At 48.5% G+C, this 19,158-nt stretch overlaps 1 protein-coding gene across 10 annotated transcripts in view; it reads left to right on the plus strand.

Moving 5' to 3' along the window:
* FRMPD1 (FERM and PDZ domain containing 1) overlaps positions 1 to 19,158 on the plus strand; it is a 144,997-nt gene that overhangs the window by 54,744 nt on the left and 71,095 nt on the right. The window contains exon 1 of one of the 10 annotated variants that reach the window (XM_070250741.1): positions 2,289 to 2,400. The exons of 8 other annotated variants lie outside the window; for them this stretch is intronic. The gene's annotated coding sequence lies outside the window, so the exon portion shown is untranslated. Of the gene's footprint in view, positions 1 to 2,288; positions 2,401 to 3,043; positions 3,179 to 19,158 lie in introns of those variants that run through there. One more of the 10 variants, XM_070250738.1, reaches the window with a different exon arrangement.

Here is a 19,158-nt window from a genome sequence, read left to right on the forward strand (position 1 = left end):
CGTTAGTTGCAGTACGTAGTTCTTCACAAAAGCTGTGTAATAAGTTCCTCAGTGAGAGCACTCCCTGTCTATAGCCAAAACCCTGGATTCATGCAGGATATTTTAGCCAGCTCCACAGTCGTAGACCTTCAAACAGGGTTGCCAACTCTGGAGATGATCAAGTGCAGCCTTTGTCTGGTGCAGGAATCCCCCTAGCACACCCAGCCCGGACCTGCCAATCCGGGAGGCACGCCTGTTCCATTGTCATTTGGCTCTGATTACTAGAAAGTGCTTTATTAGGCCAAACCAAAGTTTTCCTCCAGGCCATGGCTGCCTTGTTGGCCTTGGTTCTGCCCCTTGAAGCTGCACACAAAAATCAATTTCTTTTTCTCCATGACAGCCTTTTAAGCCATTTGGACATTCAAAGTCAAGAATCAGGTCCCTGAGTCTTCACCTTTTCGGGCAGAATGCCCCAGTTGATCCAGACCCCTGAAAAGGACAGAGCTAAGAACTGGACACAGCTGTGCAGGTGGGGGTTTGCCCAGCCCGGAGGGGAGAAAGACCATGGCAGCCTCACTTCAGAGTCTGTCCTTGTATTAGCACAGCCTGAGGCCCAGGTGGGTTCCCTGTGGGCCCCCTAGAGTATACTGTCATCTTCCTCTTCTGGGCTCTACACCGGGCCCCTGGGAACGGCATGCGTGTTGGTGTCAGGGAGGCCTGGTGGGCTGAGGAGGAGAGTGACCTCGACCAGTGCTGACACGGAGTGGCTCTGGTGAGTTGGCTCCCTCTCTGGGACTCGGACCCATCAAGCCAATTTCTTCTAAGGTGCTGTATTAGTTTCCTGTGGCTGCTTTAACAAATCATCACAACCTTGGCTTAAAACAACACAAATTTATTCTCGTACAGTTCTGGAGACCAGAAGGCTGAGGTCAGGATGCTGCCAGGGCCTCACTCTCTCTGGAGGCTCAAAGGGAGAACCTGTCTTTGCCTCTCCCAACTTCTGGTAGCTGCTGGCCTTTCTTGTGGCCACATCCTCCCATCTCTGCATCCTTGGCCACACTGCCTCCTCCTCTTCTGTGCTGAATCTCCCTCTGCCTCACTCTTAGAAGGATGCTTGTCATTGGATTCCGGGCCCTCCTGGATCATCCAGGGTGAGTTCCTTGTCTGAAGATCCTTAACTTAGTTACATCTGCACAGACCTGTTTTCCAAATAAGGTAATATTTATAGATTCCTGGGATTAGGGCATGGACATATTTTTTAGGGGGCTGCCGTTCAGCCCTTGGTTCTCTACTTTCTCTACGTATTTGACTGTCTTTTCTCTCGATTGTATTTGAGCCCAGCTCTCCAGGGTCACCAGCCTCAGGTCTTCGTTCCACGTGTTTTGGGTCTCTTCCTCCTTCAGCACTGCGCCTGCGGCTCCAAGGGCCGGGGCTGCCTAATCACCCCTGTTCCATCAGTGCGGCTGGGGCTCAGGGATTAAGCTGCCCAGGAGGGGCCAGTGCTTTCTGGTCCACTCCACTGGTTTCCCCAGCATGCTCTGGCAGGTCAGTGGAGTTCTTATCAATGGGAAGGAGAGGCTGTGCCTATTAAAATACTACCAATTCTTAGACTTAGGGGAGATGCCACAGTGAACATGCTCTGCATAGAGAAGGGACACAGAGAGGAAGACTTCATGTCCTTGCATTTTCCCTCTAATTTAGTCCCAGATTGGCTCATTGACCTTGATGGAAGTTATTTATATTCTTAGTACCCAAGTATATGTCTCTTTCTGTAAAAAGTCAGGAAATGCTGCTTTGCCGCCCTGAAAGTATGTTATAGTGTGATCTTCTTGCCCTTCAGCTAGCCTGGCTCAGAAGTTCCACGTCCCTTTAAGTGGGGTCTTCAGTCAGCTGCTGGCTAATGGGCTCTTCAAATGCAACGCAATAAAATATGCTTTTCTGCAAAAAGTGTGTGCACTCCTTTGCTTGCAGTTGACATTCCAGAGTGCCAAAAGGCCTAGGGCAAGTCAGAGTGTTGGGTCTGGTGAAGTCTGAGGTGGAGCTGAGGCGAAGCGGAGGTAGGGCAGTGGCCCAAGGTCTGGCACCGAGCAGTTCCAGACCCTGCTCATGGCTGTCACTGCTGCCCCAAGATGACTGGCTCACACCTGCCCGGAGCATCCTCCTGGGCTGCTGCTCCACTCGGTTCAATACACTTTGCTAAGAAAGGCCTGCGCAGGGATGGGGGCAGGCGGGGCTGCGGAGGAGGGAGGAGACAGATGAATCAGCCGGTCCCTGCCCCGCCTGCCGCTGGCAGCAGGTCATTGCAGGGCAGGGTGCTGTGAGTTAGAGACCCATGGGAGCCCAGCGGAGGGCTGGCCATGCCTTGGTTGAGATCCAGGAAGGCTTCCAGGAGGGACTGGCATTTGAACTGAGCCCTAATGGGTGAGTAAGAGAGAGGGGGGGAAAGGTGGATAGAGCTGTCCACCCAAAGATGCCCTCAGTTGTGTCCCCACCAGGACCCCAGATTGCCCCCTTCCTGCTCATCCGGCTGGACCTGACCTGGAAGAAGCTCATGTTGGGAAGGGCCCCTCAGGATCGTCTCGTGAGGCAGACTTCCAACTGCACTGCTTGGAGTCCTCAGGGCAGGGAAGGGGGAGCGGTTTGGAGATCTCAGCTTCTCGTTTTGCTTTTTGGGTTTAAAGAACATGATTTCCTGTTTTGACAAGGCTTGTTTGATGTAGCTGCTTGGAAATATCTGCTCATCAAAATGTCCTGCTCCGTCTGGGAAGTCTTTTCCAGGCTGGGGGAGCCCCTGTCCTGCCCCCTCATCCCTCCAAGATAACTGCCCAGATTGGGTGGTCATGGGGTGTTTCCCCCTAACCTGTCCACTTGACTGAGCTTCTCCCGGGCAGGGGCTCAGCCTTCTGCTCACTTGATCCAGGGCTGAGAAGGGGCTGGTCCAGGGCCGAGAAGAAGGCTGGTCCAGGGCTGAGAGAGGGCTGGTCCAGGGCTGAGAAGAGGGCTGGTCCAGGGCTGAGAAGAGGGCTGGTCCAGGGCTGAGAAGAGGGCTGGTCCAGGGCTGAGAGGGGGCCGGTCCTGGACAGAGGCTCCGCACAGTGTTGACTGATGAAATGAAGGGTTCTGGTTATGATGACTGCCTTACTTGCACCTGGCTGCCAGCTGTCCTCATTGCTCTTCACGGTCACCAGTGGTGTCCTGGGTAAGTCAAGGGCAAATGGGGGCCTCTGTGTCTCATCTTATACCTCTTCCTGCAGGGGGTCTGGCCTGTCAGCTACGTGCTGGTGAGGGGTGCTGCCTGCTCTCTGCACTTTTGGACGGTGGGGAGGCTGCAGATGGAACGTCCAGCCTCTAGAGCTGCTGCCTGTTGTCCTAGGACGTGGCCAAGCCCACCTATGAACTTGCTCACTCGGTCCAGCTGGCTCTTCCTGGCTGCCCTGTAGCCTTATGAGGCTTATGCCCTGATGAGGGTCAGAGAGGCAGTGGGGTGCAGTAGAAAGTGTCTGGGCTTTTGACTCAGTCAGCTGCGTGACCTGAGGCACATTATTTACTTACTTATTTAATTGATCATCCGTGACTGTTAAGCTTACAGAAAAGACAACATAGGGAGGATATGATCGCTGTTTTCCACCTGTGCATGGTAAATATTCAATAAATGTTAATTTCCTCTTTTCAGTTTTTTTTAATTGAGGTAAAATTGATATACAACATTATGTGTTTTAAGTGTACAACATTATAATTTGACACCTGATTTCCTTTTTATATTATCTGAAGCCTATCATGCAGAAGAGACACAGGACTCATTGCACGTATTAGAGGCTGTCTAAAACCAAACAGCTTCCCCCTGGTTGTCATCCTTTCCAAGTTCAGTCAGGCTGCCCGCCTCCTAATTCCTTGGGCGTGGCTACCATCTTTGACTTTGTCTCTCTTCCACGTCCTCGTTACCACCAGCTCTCTGTGAGTATTGGAGAGGTTGCTTCCCCCGTCTGGGCCTCAGTTTGCTATCTGTGGACTGGGTTATTTCTAAGGTCCTTTACAACTCGACACAGATTGATCATCCTCTATGTGGAGGGTGATGTTCTAGGCCCAAGGGCACACAGGGATGGAGGACAGTCATCAGCCTTACAGAAGTCACAGCCCAGTGTGGGGACAAACGAGCAAAGCAGTGGGATGAGTGCTATGGCAGGGGATGAATCCAGAGCTGGGGGCATCTGAACCAGAACAGGGAGGGACTAGCCACTTGAGGAACAAATGAGCTCTTTGCCCTCAGGGAAGAATTTTCTAGAAGTGTTCCTTGCCTGCATGGAAGCGTGAATGATGGAGACTGGTTCCTCCCAGGTGGCTTTAGGATTTTCGCTTTGAATGGGAATAATCAATGTGGAAAATCGCAGCAGAGGTGCCGTGGATTAGGGGCCTTATTTTCTCTCTTCTCCTCCTGCCTTCCTGCAAAGAAAAAACATCCAAATACCCAGAATATAGAGACCTTTATGCACAGAAGCTCTTGGGATGTGTTGCATGATGCGGGGTCGGTGAGCCAAGGAGTCGAAAGAAAGATTTCTTGGACTCTCAAGATCTGGCAGTAGTGCTCTTTTATTTAGAGAATAGAATAGCATGGGGACAGGACCCATGGGCAGTCAGAGCTTCTGCTGCCGCTGCTTCTGCTGCCCCCGCTGGCATGGGGACAGGACCCATGGGCAAGCAGAGCTGGTGCGTGGGGACAGGACCCACGGGCAGTCAGAGCTCCTGCTGCTGCCCTGAGTTGAGGGTTAGGGCTAAATTTAAAGCATAGGTATGTGAGTCATCTCTTTACGAAGACAAAGGGAAAGAACATGAAAAAAAGTTAAAATGGTATCAGTGCAGGTGAGGTCTGGTCGTTGGGTGATCTCATGACTTTTAGACAAGAATCAAATCGGATTAAGTAAAGGTCAGAAGCCACCACCCTAAATCAGTTACATGAGATTGCCAGACAGCAACCAACTTAAGTTCTTGCCTTCCCCATTAAGAGTTTCTAGGGACAAGGTCATCTCTCTTCTTCTTCCTGGTACAGAGAGGGAGGCACCTTTTACAGATAGATATTTACCTTACAAACGTAAATGTGTCCCAACAAGGGCAAGTTCCATTCCCCAGAGCCTCCTTCCCTGTCCCAGTTTATCGAAAGCAATCAGCCCAAAACAATCCCGATGCCAAAGAGTCATATCTTGGGGTGGCCAATTTCAGGTCCCTACAAGCCCATCCCCCTCTTCCTTCACAAGTGCAAATGTCTCTCAAAAGGGCAAGCAAATTCCAGTCCTCGGAGCCTGCTTCTCATCTGTAGTTTTAAAAGTAACCAGCCTAAAATCCTCATCATTGCAGAGTTTAACAAGCACTGTTTGTGTGCCTAACGGAGAGATGTCTAGGTAGACGCAGAAGTACATGCCTAAAGAGAATTTCTCTTTTGCCATGGTCGTGTTCAGAAGCTGATTTTCAAAGACAGTTTCCATTTTCCCAGCTGTCTGGATGACCGTTAGATGCCGACAAGCTGTGCGCGCTGCTCCGTCCTCTTGTATTATTCAGCCCAGTTTAATTTGGTTAGATTCTAAAAGTTTGTATCGATTGCCTGTTACAAGTTAAGCCCAGTGTTGAGAGGCTAGGGGTGCGAGAGAATATATCCCCCTCCAGAAGTTCCTTTTCTAGCTGGACTCATAAGACTTTCACCCAGGAATCAGCAAACAGAGCCATTTATTCACTGGGCATGGCTGAGTGGATTGGTGTGAGTGCCCACGTTGCTGCCTCAGGCAGGGAAGTGTGAGGAGATGGAGGGCAAGGATGGTTCTCGGGAGGACTTTTGGAGGAGTCTGCGCTGGAAACAGGCCAGGGATTGCAAGCAGAGTCGAGAGACCGAGAAGAGAGCTGCTCATGGGTGAATCCAGCATGAGCTCACTTTTCAGTCTCCTCAGCCTCTCATTCTCGTGCCTTAATGATGAAAATATTCCTTCAACACACACACTTTAGTGTGCCTCAGGACTTTGCTCATGTCACTCTCTCTACTTTGCCTGCTCTTTCCCCTGACCTACCAGTAAAACTCCCAGTTATCTTTCCATTCCAGTGTACTTCTGCTGTTTGGGCCTCATTGACGCTCCCTCTCCTGGCTCTTTGTAGTGTTTCGTTTGTACTTCTCTCTTAGAGTGTTGCTGGAGCATTACAGACCCCCGAGAGAGACCAGGTGAATAAATGGATGAGTGAATAAATGGCTGATTATTGGATTCCGAGTCTGACTTACTGCTGGAACTGTGCAACATTTGTTGAGGAAGGAGTGGAGGGCACGAAGGGGAGACTGTGAGTGTCCGGTGCTGGGCAGGGACCCCCGGGGCTGCCCGTGGAGAGCGGGGATGCCTTTTGGAGAGGGAATAGGAGTTAGCTTTCTGAGGAATAGAAGCACACAGTAAAAGGTACTGTGAAAAATGCTGTAGACACCGAACGTGTGGGGGAGAAGCTGCCTCCAGAGCGGTCAAAGGACTGGAAACACAAGCAGCAGTGCCCGTTGATGGTCACTCAGCCAGGGCCAGCGAGTGTCAGGGGAAGGAGCTCTCCCGCCGCCCGAGGGGGTGGCCTGGGCGAAGCTTCCTGGAGGGCAATTTGGCTACTTCTGAAGCCTCAAAGACTTGTGCAGTCTTTTACCCAGCAGTGCCAGTCCTAGGAATTTATCCTAATAACCAGAGATGTATTATGCAAAGATGTTTATCTCAACGTTATTTGTAATACAGACATTGCTAAAATAAACCAAATGTCCAGCAACAGGGGATTAGCTTCAAAAATGGCACTCCAAGGGGCCGGCCCTGTGGCCGAGTGGTTAAGTTCTCACGCTCCACTGCGGTGGCCCAGGGTTTCACTGGTTCGGATCCTGGGTGCAGACATGGCACCGCTCATCAGGCTGTGCTGAGGCGTTGTCCCACATGCCACAACTAGAAGGACCTGCAGCTAGGATATACAGCTGTGTCCCAGGGGACATTTGGGGGAGATAAAGCAGAAAAAAAAAAAGGATTGGCAACACTTGTTAGCTCACATGCCAATCTTTAAAAAAAAAAAAGGCATGCCTATCTATAGAACATCAATAATGTTGTAGAATAATAAAGAGACGGAAATGTTTACAGCGTATTGTTCTAAGAGGAGAGTCAGGCTATAAACCAGTGTATACAGTAAGTTTCCAGTTATGTTAAAAATGTGTACTTTCACACAAAAAGGCTAGAAGAGTAATTAGTGACTCGAAGATTATAGTGGATAATTTTAACTTTCTTTTTTCTAAAGAAGAAAAATTTCAAAATTTTCTGCCAGGCACATGTATTACTTTTATAATCCGGGGAGGAAAATGAGTTATTTAAGAAGAAGAGATAAGTGATTGGGGAGCATCGTTTGAGCTTCAGTGGGTTGAAAGCAAGACAGCACATCGTTTATCCTGCAAATTCCCGACAGGTAGTTTTTTCACGAGGAAGAGTGGCCTTAGGTCTGTGTGTGTGAGTGTATTTATAGAAGTGAGAGCTTTGGGGAAGGGAATAGATTGATTGTTTTTCCCCTTGAACTTTTGAAATTATTTTTTCCACTGCATTTGTAATTGAGCCCAAAGAGCTATTCTTATTTCTTCCTTTCTTGGGCACTGCATTAGACCTAAAAATGTTAACCGCCTTAGGATGTGGTTTTTGCTAAAATGACTCCCCTTGAAGTCTTCACTGGACTCTCTCTCATGCTTCAAAAATGGGGTCCCAAGGAAGACCACGTTTTGAAATCTATTTTGCTCTTTACCTGATGTGTTTTGCCCCCACATCCTCGGATAAACCTGGATAATCAAGTTGGAAACCATCGCTGCCTTGTTGTGGTCATGGGCTCCATCAGACACCTGTAAGGGACTCAGGAGAACGCAGCTGCATTGGGCGCTATCCGTTGGAAAGGTTTATTTAGAGGCGAATCTGGCTTCACCTTATCCTGTGGACGTAACATTAGTCTGCAGAAAAAGAGATCAGAGCTGGGTAGAATCTCTTTAAATATTAATTATAGTGACGCCTATTGCCACACATCTCCGAAGAGCGTGAACATCTCTCAGACGTTACCTCATCATTCATTTTCACAGTGTTCTCGAGTACGAAGCTGATGGCGAGTGCTATGGTCTCCATTTGGGGCAGAAGATAGCGTGTATTTTAGATAGTTAAACTTAGGAGTTGTCCTGACTAGGTATCAATTGATTAAGAAAATCAAGGGAATTCTTTTGGTGTCGTCTTTCACAGTTGTCCTGCATTTCCCACAAACTAAACTGCTTTCCTACATTTTGCTCCACCAACATTTATTGAGTGCCTTCTGTGAACGAGGCACGGTGCTGAGCACTGTGGCTAGGAGTGAAATTTAACTCCTTAGTTCCACACTTAAGACCTTTGGTGATATAGCTGGGACCTGCCATACCTACTCTAAATCCCTCAACCTTGCTTCACAGACCCTTGTCCCCACGTCCCTCTTCCTGAACTGGCCTTTCAGGGCAGCTTTGTGCCATCTTGCTTCTGGGCACTTTCTATGGCCTTCGCAGCCACTGTCCCCACTGCCCTGCTCCGCATGCCTGCAGTCTCACTCCGGTCTCCTTCATAGCCTGGTCGCCTCATCCACAAGGCCTGCCCTGGTAGCGCCCTCCTGCGTGCACATAAAGGAATGAAATGGACATAATTTCAGGCCAGAGTTCACCAACTTGTGCAGAGCCCTGCGGGTGCAGAGGACACAGGTCACTGATAGAACCTGGCTTGGCCTGACACCTCCTTTGATCCTAGTCACTGGGGCCCCTTGCTGCCTATATCCCTGTCCTGTCCTTTCATTACATCCACACCCACACCATCTTTCATCTAATACTGTGTATTAAAAATCATTCTTCTCGGGGCCAGCTCTGTGGCATAGTGGGGTCTGGCATGCTCTGCTTTGGCGGCCCGGGTTCATGGGTTTGGATCCCGGGTGCAGACCTGCACCGCTTGTCAAGCCATGCTGTGGTGGCGACCCACATACAAAATAGAGGAAGATTGGCATGGATGTTAGCTCAGGGCTACTCTTCCTCAAGCAAAAAAAGAGGAAGATTGGTAACAGATGTTAACTCAGAGTGAATCTTCCTCACCAAAAAATAAATAAATAAAAATTGTTCTTTTCTCATGGCATTCTGGGGAGACGCAAGAAAAGAGAGAGACAATTGGAACAGTTTTAAGAAGGGTACCTCTGTGCTTGTTTCTTTTTCGACCTCTGTTGTGTAAATCATCCCTACTGCGTGAGACCTTAGAACTTCAAAGGTTTGATCCGAGGCTTCCGCATTCGTGAGCTGGCACGAGGCTGGCACTGTCTTGTGCTCCACCTGTGGTGGGCTGCTGAGGCCGGGCAGGTTATTTAATCTTCCTGTGGCGTCATTTCCCCGTCTGTTAAGGGGGGATAATGTGCTTAGGGTGACCTGCCTCCCTGGGATGCTGTGAGGCTTATCGACTTAATGCCACTGCTATTAACTTGAACTGAAGACAGCTGGGCAGAACCAGCAGGCGATCGGGCACAGAATACACTCTACAACCGTAAAATGGACACCTCGTGAGACCTCAGGCGTCATCTTCTGTGCAGCCCTTGGCACAGAGGAAGCCAGTTAGCCCATCAAGGACCTCTAAGGCTTCCTCTCCCAGGTCCTTCAAGCGCTGCAGTCTTGAGGGTGAGCATGGCGTCTGGAGGACTTCCGGGCCTGTCGTGCTGAGAGGAGAGAGGCCAGACTCACGTTGAGGCCATAGCTGCAGCTGCCCCGTGTCTGCAGATAAGTGGGGCCCCGGCTGCAGAGAGACCATCCAACTTTGCCCACATGGCCCTGCGATCAGTTTTACTTGGGCTCATTGACGAGCTACCAGAAGGTCACTTGGTATTCACATTCTTGCGGCTGCAATCTTGGGAATGTGGCCTTTTATCTTTGAAAATAGCTGTGTGTTGGGAGGCCCAGGAGCAGTGTCCTGGGAGGCAGGGGAGGTGCCCGCGTGGCGAAGAGAGGCAGGTTTCTTTCCTTGGAGGGCTCCCTTCAGCTCTGCTCGACTGGTGAGTTGATGTTTTCTCATTCTGTAACACTTCTTGTTTCCTCTAGACCATTCCTGGAAAGGGAGCTGTTCCTGGTTTGTTTTTTTTTAACGTGCTTATCTATTTAATCTCTTTAGTGTGCTTTATCTATTTCCATGGTACATTTGTTATTGAGCACTTATTTGTGAAATCTGGTTAAAGCTTCTTTCAGGCTTCATCATTGCAATTTGTTTGTTATGGGTTCTTCTTAAATTTAACTGGTAATTTTTTCCCATGTTTGTTTTGTGTTTTCAAGTTGTAGTATATTTAATCATTTTTTATACAGATGGGATAATCATTTAGTTTGGAACTAAACTGCCAACAGGTTTTCAAAATTGTGAGCTATAGTCTGTAAGAGCTAACACTGGAGGTTTTCAGGTTGAATATCTCTGTGTTTCAGACGGTGCAATTATGTCCTGAGAGGGTAATGAGTGGTCTTTGGTTGCACAGCAGTTAGCTAGTTAAGGGACAGAATCAGGACTTGATCCCAGGTCTCTTAACCCCCTTGTTAAGACTCTCTGGTCTACCCTATAGAATTCAGCTTCTCAACTACATCGGATTTAGTTTTCCCGTGTGCCTTAAACTGATTGAGAATGAATCTTCTAGCTTTGGAAGTGCCTGTGCCTAAACCACAGCTGATCCTCCTAGCTTGAATCCCTCGATTGTTTGCCTGTCTACGCGGTGATCCTCACGGTGTGGTCCCCATCAGCATTACCTGGAGCTGGTTGGAAATGCAGACTCAGCCGCACCGAGACCTGCAGAGGAAGGAAGTCGGAGGCGGGCCCAGCTGCGCTTAACAGGCTCCCTGGTGAGCCCGTGCCCTGGAGCCCGAGAACCAGCGAGACAGGACGGCCAGATCAGGGACACCCCTGGGCTCTCGAGTGCATTTTGAGTTTTCTTCACTGAAGGAGCTTCTCTGTTGCTGAAGCCAGTTTTTAAATAATCCTCCTCCTTCTCCACTCTGCTTCCTCCCATCACCATGAACACACACACACGCTCGCATACACACGCACATGCCTACATGTACACACATGGATACAAGTACACAGACGCATACACATACACGCACAAGCATGTCTAGCAGGAGTTAAATATCTGTGGGCAAACAATGAAAATAAATAGGGGATTTCAGTAGAAACACTGTCCCAACCTCTGAGGTAGATTTCCTAAGTTTCAAGACTTGCCACCCCTCTAAGCACGGTGATAAATTTTACTGCTTTTGACCATATTGTACTATTTCTATTATTCATTATTTTAGTCATTCATTCAACCAACACTTTAGTACCTTCTATTTGCCTGGCATATGTTAAGTGTGACAGGGAAATGTATTTGAGTTTATAGTTTATCGGGAGATAGAGAATTTGTTCAGAAAGAACTGTAATACAAGCCAGCCAGTGAGAAATACACCAGAGTGGTCTCCGGTAGAAAGGTGGTGGGAGCCAGAGGCGGACGAGAGCACGCCTTATGGAGGAGGCAGTCAGCAAGGCTTCATGGAGAAGGTCAAGTTCGAATGAGTCTTAAACAGGAGTAGGATTTTGACATGAGGAGTTTGGAGGTGGGTAAAGAACATTCTAGGCAGAAGTGGAAAAAAGATCAAGGCGTGGCAGGGCCCCTCAGTGCGTTTCGTTGGATCAGGGGTTATTTGAAGGTGATTAGAAGGAAATGAGGCTGCACAAGTAGGTCGTTGCCAAAAGGAGAAGGATCTTCAAACACCACTTAGGAATTTATTCTTTATCCTGGGGGCAATGGGGAGCCACTGAAGGTTTTGAAGGAGGGCAATGTATGCCCAGAGCTGTGCTTTTAGGAAGATTACCCAGCCGTCGGTGTGTGAAGTAGGTGGAAGTGTATGAGGGGAGGCCTTTGTTTTCATCTGTCACTGCTTTGCAGCGCTGCGGTGATGGATAGAAGAATCATCTTCCTGTCTAATTAGGAGGCGATTGCTTTTCTTCTGATGGTCATTGGATTTTGAAATAAGCTTCCAGGGAACACAGCTCTGATTCTGTAATGAGGAATCTGCAAGAAAATAGAAATTGCTTAACAGAATGGCTTTATAGGAAACTTCCAGAACTAACTCCTTCCTTCCTTCCTTCGTTTTTTCGTTTCTGACATTTTCTTTTAAACAACAAGTATTTGTATTTGTTTTACTCAATAAGGACCTGGTAATGCCAGGTGACAGAAAAATCTACAAGTACCAAACACCTGAAACCATTCTCGCTTCTTTCTCCCGAGCCTGCGAAGCTGTTGTCCCTCTGACTCATGGACTTATGTTGTTAAAGCACCTGAATCGAATTCGTTTTCCAGGGATCTGCCTTATTCCAGTAGTGGCTCTAGCGAGAATAGTGGTAGGAAATTTGAATGTTGTAAATTTTAAATGTGTTGTAACTTCTAGTATTTGTAGCATGGAGAAGACTGTTACTGTTGATTTTTCATTAGGCTGTCTTTACAGGGCCTGGGCTTTGCCTGGTTAGTGCTATTGGTTTCAGTCGTTCAACCAATATTTACTGAACATCCATTAATCACTGAAGAACATGCTGACTCAGACGACCACGGCTCTGCTCACGTGGAGTTCCAGCAGGGGGTCTACACAAGCAGGTGGAGTTCCGAGAGAGGGAAACTATGGGGACTGGGGAAGCACCGACCCAGAGTTGGGGGTCAGAGAAAACTTAACGACAAGTAGGGTATAAACTGAGACCTGAAAATCAACCGGGATAGACTAGTGCTTGCCTCATGCTGGGCAGGAGTTGGGGGGAGATTGCCAGTGGGTATGGCTTTCCTTTTGGGGGTGATGAAAATGCTTTAAAATGGATTGTGGTGATGGTTGCACAACTCCATGAACATACCAAAACCATTCATGTGTACACTTTAAGTGGGTGAATTTTAAGGTATGTGAATTCTATATCTCCATAAAGCTGTTAAAAAAAAATCAGGGGCTGGCTCAGTAGCGTAGTGGTTAAGTTCATGTTCTGCTTTGGCATCTTGGGGTTCACAGTTTCAGATCCTGGGCGAGGACCTACACACCACTCATCAAGCCATGCTGTGGTGGCATCTCACATACAAAATAGAGGAAGATTGGCACAGACATTACCTCAAGGACAATCTTCCTCAAGCATAAAGAGGAAGACTGTCAGCACATGTTAGCCCAGGCCCAATCTTCCTCACCAAAAAAAAAATCAATTGGACGAGCCCTGCAGGAGTGGGAAGCATGTACCTGGCAATGAAATGGCCTGTGCAGAGGCTCAGTGGCAGGAGCAAAAATGGATGAGGTCCAGGAGGGATGGCACTCCTTGGGAGTTGGAGAGCAGTGAGATAGAGGAAAGCAGAGAGGCTGGAGTGCTGAGTGGGGCCTAAACAGGCAGGGCCTTGAAGGTCTATAAAAATTATAAATCTATAAAAACAGCAGCCGCCATTTATGGGGTCCTTACCATATGCCAGGCACTGTTGAAAGCAGTTTATATGCATTAACCCATTGATCCTTGCAACTTGTGAGGCAGGTACTGTTGCTATCCACATTTTACCAGTGGGGAAACTGAGGCACCAAGGGGTTAAGTAACCTGCCTAAAGTTACAGATCTCCTAAGTGACAGAGCTGTGAAATGAGCCCAGGAGGTCTGGCTCCAGAGTTCACACCATAGACCCTAATAAATTATCCTAAAAGTTATGAAGTGACATCATCGAGTTTTATGCAGGGGAGTGACAAGGTCAGATTTACGTCTTAGAGAAAGATTGCTCTGTGGTGGGAAATGGTTTGGAAAGAGAGCGAGGCTGAAGCTGGGAGACCAGGTGCTGCAGGATCCTCATCAGAGATCTGCCAGCCCGAACACATGAGATGGCAACGGAGAGGGAAAGAAGTGGAAACCTGAGAGATGTGTAGGAGGTCACATTAACAGGAGGGTGTTTGGGTTTGGAGGGAGGGTACAAAGACTCTCAGATGGATGCCTGGGATCTGGGCTTGGGGAGTTGGGGAGCGGGGCGGTTAGTGGTGCTCATAATATCCACGCCACAGATGTGCCCCAGTGTGGGCTGGTTAGTGTCCGTCATGTGAGATTATAGATTAGACCTCTGTCCTCTGTGCCCCCCAGAATCTGGAATCCGAGGGGGCAGGGGCCTTAGAATCCTCCATGTAGAGGTGGAGGTGGAAGTACTGGAAGGAGAAGGGACTTTCCAAAGATCACACGGGGCAGTGCTGGGACTAGGTGTGGTGCGCACCTGCTCATGCTCAGGCTGGTTGCATTTCTTGCTACATTGCCACTTCCATCCCTCCAAGCTTTGATTCTCTTCTCAGAGATTGTCTCTCTGGTCCTTAAAAGAGGGATCATGGTACAGAAACAATAGCAATGGGAATTAAGATAAAAATGAAAAGCATTTACTGCCTAAACCCAGGATCCATCAGATCAAGCTTGTTGTTCTGTGTCTCCATCTGTCTCTGCCCAGCATCACTTTTACAGCTGTACCCCGAGCACAGATATGGCTTTATCACCTATGGTTTACACCTTACATTAAATCACCTGCTTTTCCTGGGATGTTATATGGTTCCTGGTGAGCAGTTTTTAAGGATTCAAGAAAGAGGATGTGCTGTCGTTTACCCAATCTCTGTGTCAGCTGTGTTTTCCATCCTTAGAGAGAGTGTCTCATGAGCAATGTGTTGCATAGCCTTTCCCTTCTGTCTTTTGGCAAAACTCCCAGCCATATAGTCTCTGTGTCCTTTTAAAAGTGACCCAAACTGGACACTTTTCTCTACTGAGGTCAGAGACAGAAAGCACAGTGCTTAATTAGGGTTGGATTTCTGGGTTTCTGGGCCCTGTGGTTTTGAGTGATCTCTTAATCGAGTTGGCATGGTTCACAGTTGTAGGCACCGCCCCTTCAGTTGTAGGCTGCCGTCTCTGAACAGCTGACCCAATTCCCTGAATCGTTCGCTGTAAACTGGGCAGTTCTACGGGAGGGAGAGGAGGTTTCTGGGCAGAATGCTGAATTAGGGCTTAATTAAGACAGCCAGAGTAGCCCCTCGGCTTGAACCCTTGCACAAGTCCTGATTGGCAGGCGGCACCTGGTGTTCTTGGCTGTCTGACAGCCATCAGCCATTCCCAAGCCCCATGCAGAGATGACAGGGCACGTGCTGGCCCGCTGGTTGGCAGGAGCCATTTCATAGATTCCCTGGAGCATTTTAGACATCCTTTGTTGTGGGCCCCACGCTCTGCTCTCTCTACATGTCTTCTCTCTAACACAATGAACTCTCCAAGAGCAGGGGCTCTGTCTGATTAACCTCACTCTCCTCTACCACACCCAGCACCGGGCCCGGAGGAAAGAGGGTGCTTGATATGAGCTCAATGAAACGCATTGATTCTGGACCAAATCACTTGGCTTAAGGTGGCTGCAGAGTCTGAAGACCCAGGGGCTAGACTTGGAAAAGGCACAACCTGGGGGCCCGCAAGCCCATGGCCAGAGCCATGTCTTTGGGAAGGATGAGGACTTTCAGAGAAGACCTCAAGATCTCGCCGGCGGGGACAGGGCTTGATGTCATAGGTCATGGGGCAAGAGCTCTGTGAAGCATGTCTTGGGCCCAGCCCTGGAAGCCATTCGTGTGCTGTTTCCTGCGCTGCAATTGTGGCATTTACTGTTTTTAGCATGATAGACTTAGAGTCTTGCCTTCCCCAGACACAGACACATGGAGTCAGATCTCAGACCACCAGGGTGGCCAGCTGCTTCATTTGAGCAGCTCTGGGAGTGTCTGAATTTCCCAAGCACTGTTCTTGCTGTGGGTTTTGTTTTTGGTGCCTGTGGTATCAAGTGTGCCCAGAGGCTACTGAAAATTAGTTGGTGTGAATGACATTTGATGAGTCATTTGATGGTTAAAAAACAAATCTAGCCTTTGAGTTTACCATCCACAGTTTTGTTGAATTCCGTCCGGATGGTTGTCAAGAGAGGTTTTCTTAACAGGTTTAGAGCATTTGTAATAACCAACAAGTCTGTGGAGAGGGAAAGAACTTCACAGTGAATATCAAGGGGGTTCCAAAGACAAGGATCTTATGATCTCTGAGCTGGAAGGGCCCTGACGGGCCTCTGGTCCAGCCCCTGGATATTCTGCGCAGCAGCCTGTGGCACCGGCGTTATCACGAAGGTCCCCAGTCGCTGCGTCTGCAGCCCCTTTTCAGGCTGGATCTCCTGGCTATCTTGGCGGCATGTGGCATAGTTGGTCACATAGTCTTTGTGTGTGTGCGTGTGTGTTAAAATACATGTAACATAAAAGTTACCTTTTTTTTTTTTTAAAGATTTTTTTTATTTTTTCCTTTTTCTCCCCAAAGCCCCCCAGTACATAGTTGTATATTCTTCGTTGTGGATCCTTCTAGTTGTGGCATGTGGGACGCTGCCTCAGCGTGGTCTGATGAGCAGTGCCATGTCCGCGCCCAGGATTCGAACCAATGAAACACTGGGCCGCCTGCAGCGGAGCGCACGAACCTAACCACTCGGCCACGGGGCCAGCCCCCATAAAAGTTACCTTTTAAAAACCATTTTAAAGTGTACAATTCAGTGGCATTAAGTACCTTCACAATGTCATGCAACCATTACCACTATCTAGTTCCTGAACTTTTTTGTCATCCCAAGAGGAAACCCTGAGTCCATTCAGCACTCTAGCCTCTCCTCCCCTGAGCCCCAGCAACCACTGATCTGTTTTCTGCTCTGTAGACTTACCTATTTTGGCTATTTCATATAAATGGAATCATATAACATGTGGCCTTTTTTATCTGGCATCGTTTACTTAGCATGATGTTTTTGAGGCTTACCCATGTTGTGGCATGTGTCAGTATTTCGTTCCTTTTTATGGGTGAGTAATATTTCGCTGTATGGAAATACCACAATTTGTTTATCCATTCGTCCATTGACGAACCTTTGAGTAGTTGCCATCTTTTGGCTGTTGTGCATAGTGTTGCTATGAACATTTGTGTACAAGTTTTTGTTTGAACAATTGCTTCCACGTCTTTTGGGCGTTTACCTGGGAGTAGAACTGCTGGGTCAATGGCAATTCTAAGTTTCTTAGAATTGGAATGAACTGAGTATTGAAGACTGCCAAACTGTTTCTATGGTCCTTTTTGAACCTTTCTTCTCACTCCTCCCGTTGCTCTCAGGCCTCTCTGACCGCTTCTCAGTTTCCTTCAGAACTCCCTTGGGTCTTCAGCCCTTGGAATGAGGGTGCCACCAGGGCTCAGGCATTCCTTCCTCAGCTCTGCTCCTTCTACCCTCATGGTGCTCAACCCTCACGGCACGCTACAGTTGCAGGGGCTTTTCTAACAAAGCCTACCCAGGCCCCACTCCAAACCAGTTAAATCAACATCTTGGGGCGAGTGAAGCCGGGCATTCATGTTATTTAAAGGATCTCAGTGATTTTGATATGCAGCTTCTCTCAGGATAATCATTTATTCTCATCTCTCCTCTCAAACCTGCCCTTCTCCCAGTGTTTCCCCCTTTAATGAAAGGGACCACCATCTCCAGCCAGCCAAACCAGAAACCTGAAAGTTATCTGTGCCTTTTCTCTTTCTCTTATTCCAATTTCCATTTGATTGATTTACTTATTCAGTAATTCATTGCCCGATAGTTAGGAGTGAGGGCAATTAGAGAAAAATGCAGTCTAGGAATTATGTTAGGAAGACAAAAAAGACACAGATGAAACAGTTAAGTAACAGTACAGGCAAGAGGATAACCTGAAATTAACTCGACTGTTATCACTGCCATGAGCGAGGACTTTCTTTGTGTCCTGCATTCTGGTAGGACCTTGTGTAGATTATCTGATTTACTGTGAGGTCGGTGAAGTCAGCCACGTCACAGATGACACACAGGTTCGGTGAGGCTAAGGTACTTGTCCAAGGATACATGGTTAGTACATGGTTAGTGAGAGTTGGGAGTAGAACCCAGGTCCCATCAAGGCCTGTGCCCTTGACATGAAGGGTCACTGGGGAAGAACCTGGAGCCCAGCAGCACTGTCGCAGCACAGAAGGAGGAGGATCAGGAGGTGACCACCAGGGCTGGCCCGGTGGCACAGGGGTTGAGTTCGCACGTTCTGCTTCAGCAGCCTGGGATTTTCCGGTTCCGATCCCCGGTGCGGACATGGCACGGCTTGGCACGCCATGCTGTGGCAGGCATCCCACATATAAAGTGGAGGAAGATGGACAGGGATGTTAGCTCAGGGCCAGTCTTCCTCAGCAAAAAGAGGAGGATTTGCAGTGGAAGTTAGCTCAGGGATAATCTTCTTATTCAGAAAAACAATGTGTAAGAAGGTGACCACCAGGTGAGGTCATCCATGCCCATGAGAGTGCTTTATAAACTGTAGAGGGTGGTGCAAAACCTTTGCGGCCGTTGCTCCTGTCTCTAGCAGATCGCTTCTTCCATTCTGCTCTGAATTACAATTAGGTGATTATATCTCTGATTCCCTTGGTGAATACAGACTCCTGGCGGGTGAGAACTGAGCTTGCTTGTCTCACCGTTCCCCTCAGCCCCTGTACCTGCACATTGTTGCTGATAATAAGCATTTCTTGAGTGAATGTGTAGATGTTAGAGTGGACTCAGAGAGGAGGAAAGGGAAGCGGGACCACGGGGACGTTTGTTCGGGTATGTCACAGCTAAGCACTGACTTAGAGAACTGGAAAGAAGGAGAGGAACTCCGCGGCCCCTGGAGATGTGAGTGGGAGAACCCATGACGAGATCTCAGAGAGCGTGAACTTCAGCCTGACCCATGACTTCCGGCTCCTGGCGCTGAGAATCGCATTCTCTGTCCTCTCTCCCCGGCACTCAGCACTCTCCAACGTCCTTTATCACGTGTGCAGCTTCTTGCCTAGTGAGACCTCCACTAGCACGTGTGCTTCGTGAGGGTGGTCAGCTTTGTCAGTTGGTTATGACCTCTTCCCCGGTCCCCCAGCCAAAGCAAGCGCCAATTACTTTCTGTCACTGTGGTTTGCCTCTTCTGGACTTTCATGTGAATGGAATCATACAATATGTGGTCTCTGGCGGCTGGCTCCTTTCACTTAGCACAGGGTTTTCAAGGCTCATCCATGCCTAACCCCTTAACTTTGCAGGTGGGAAAACTGAGACTCAGAGAAGCAAGGGGTGTGATGGGTCA

Source organism: Equus caballus, chromosome 25 (genome assembly GCF_041296265.1).
Source record: "Equus caballus isolate H_3958 breed thoroughbred chromosome 25, TB-T2T, whole genome shotgun sequence".
NCBI lineage: Eukaryota > Metazoa > Chordata > Mammalia > Perissodactyla > Equidae > Equus > Equus caballus.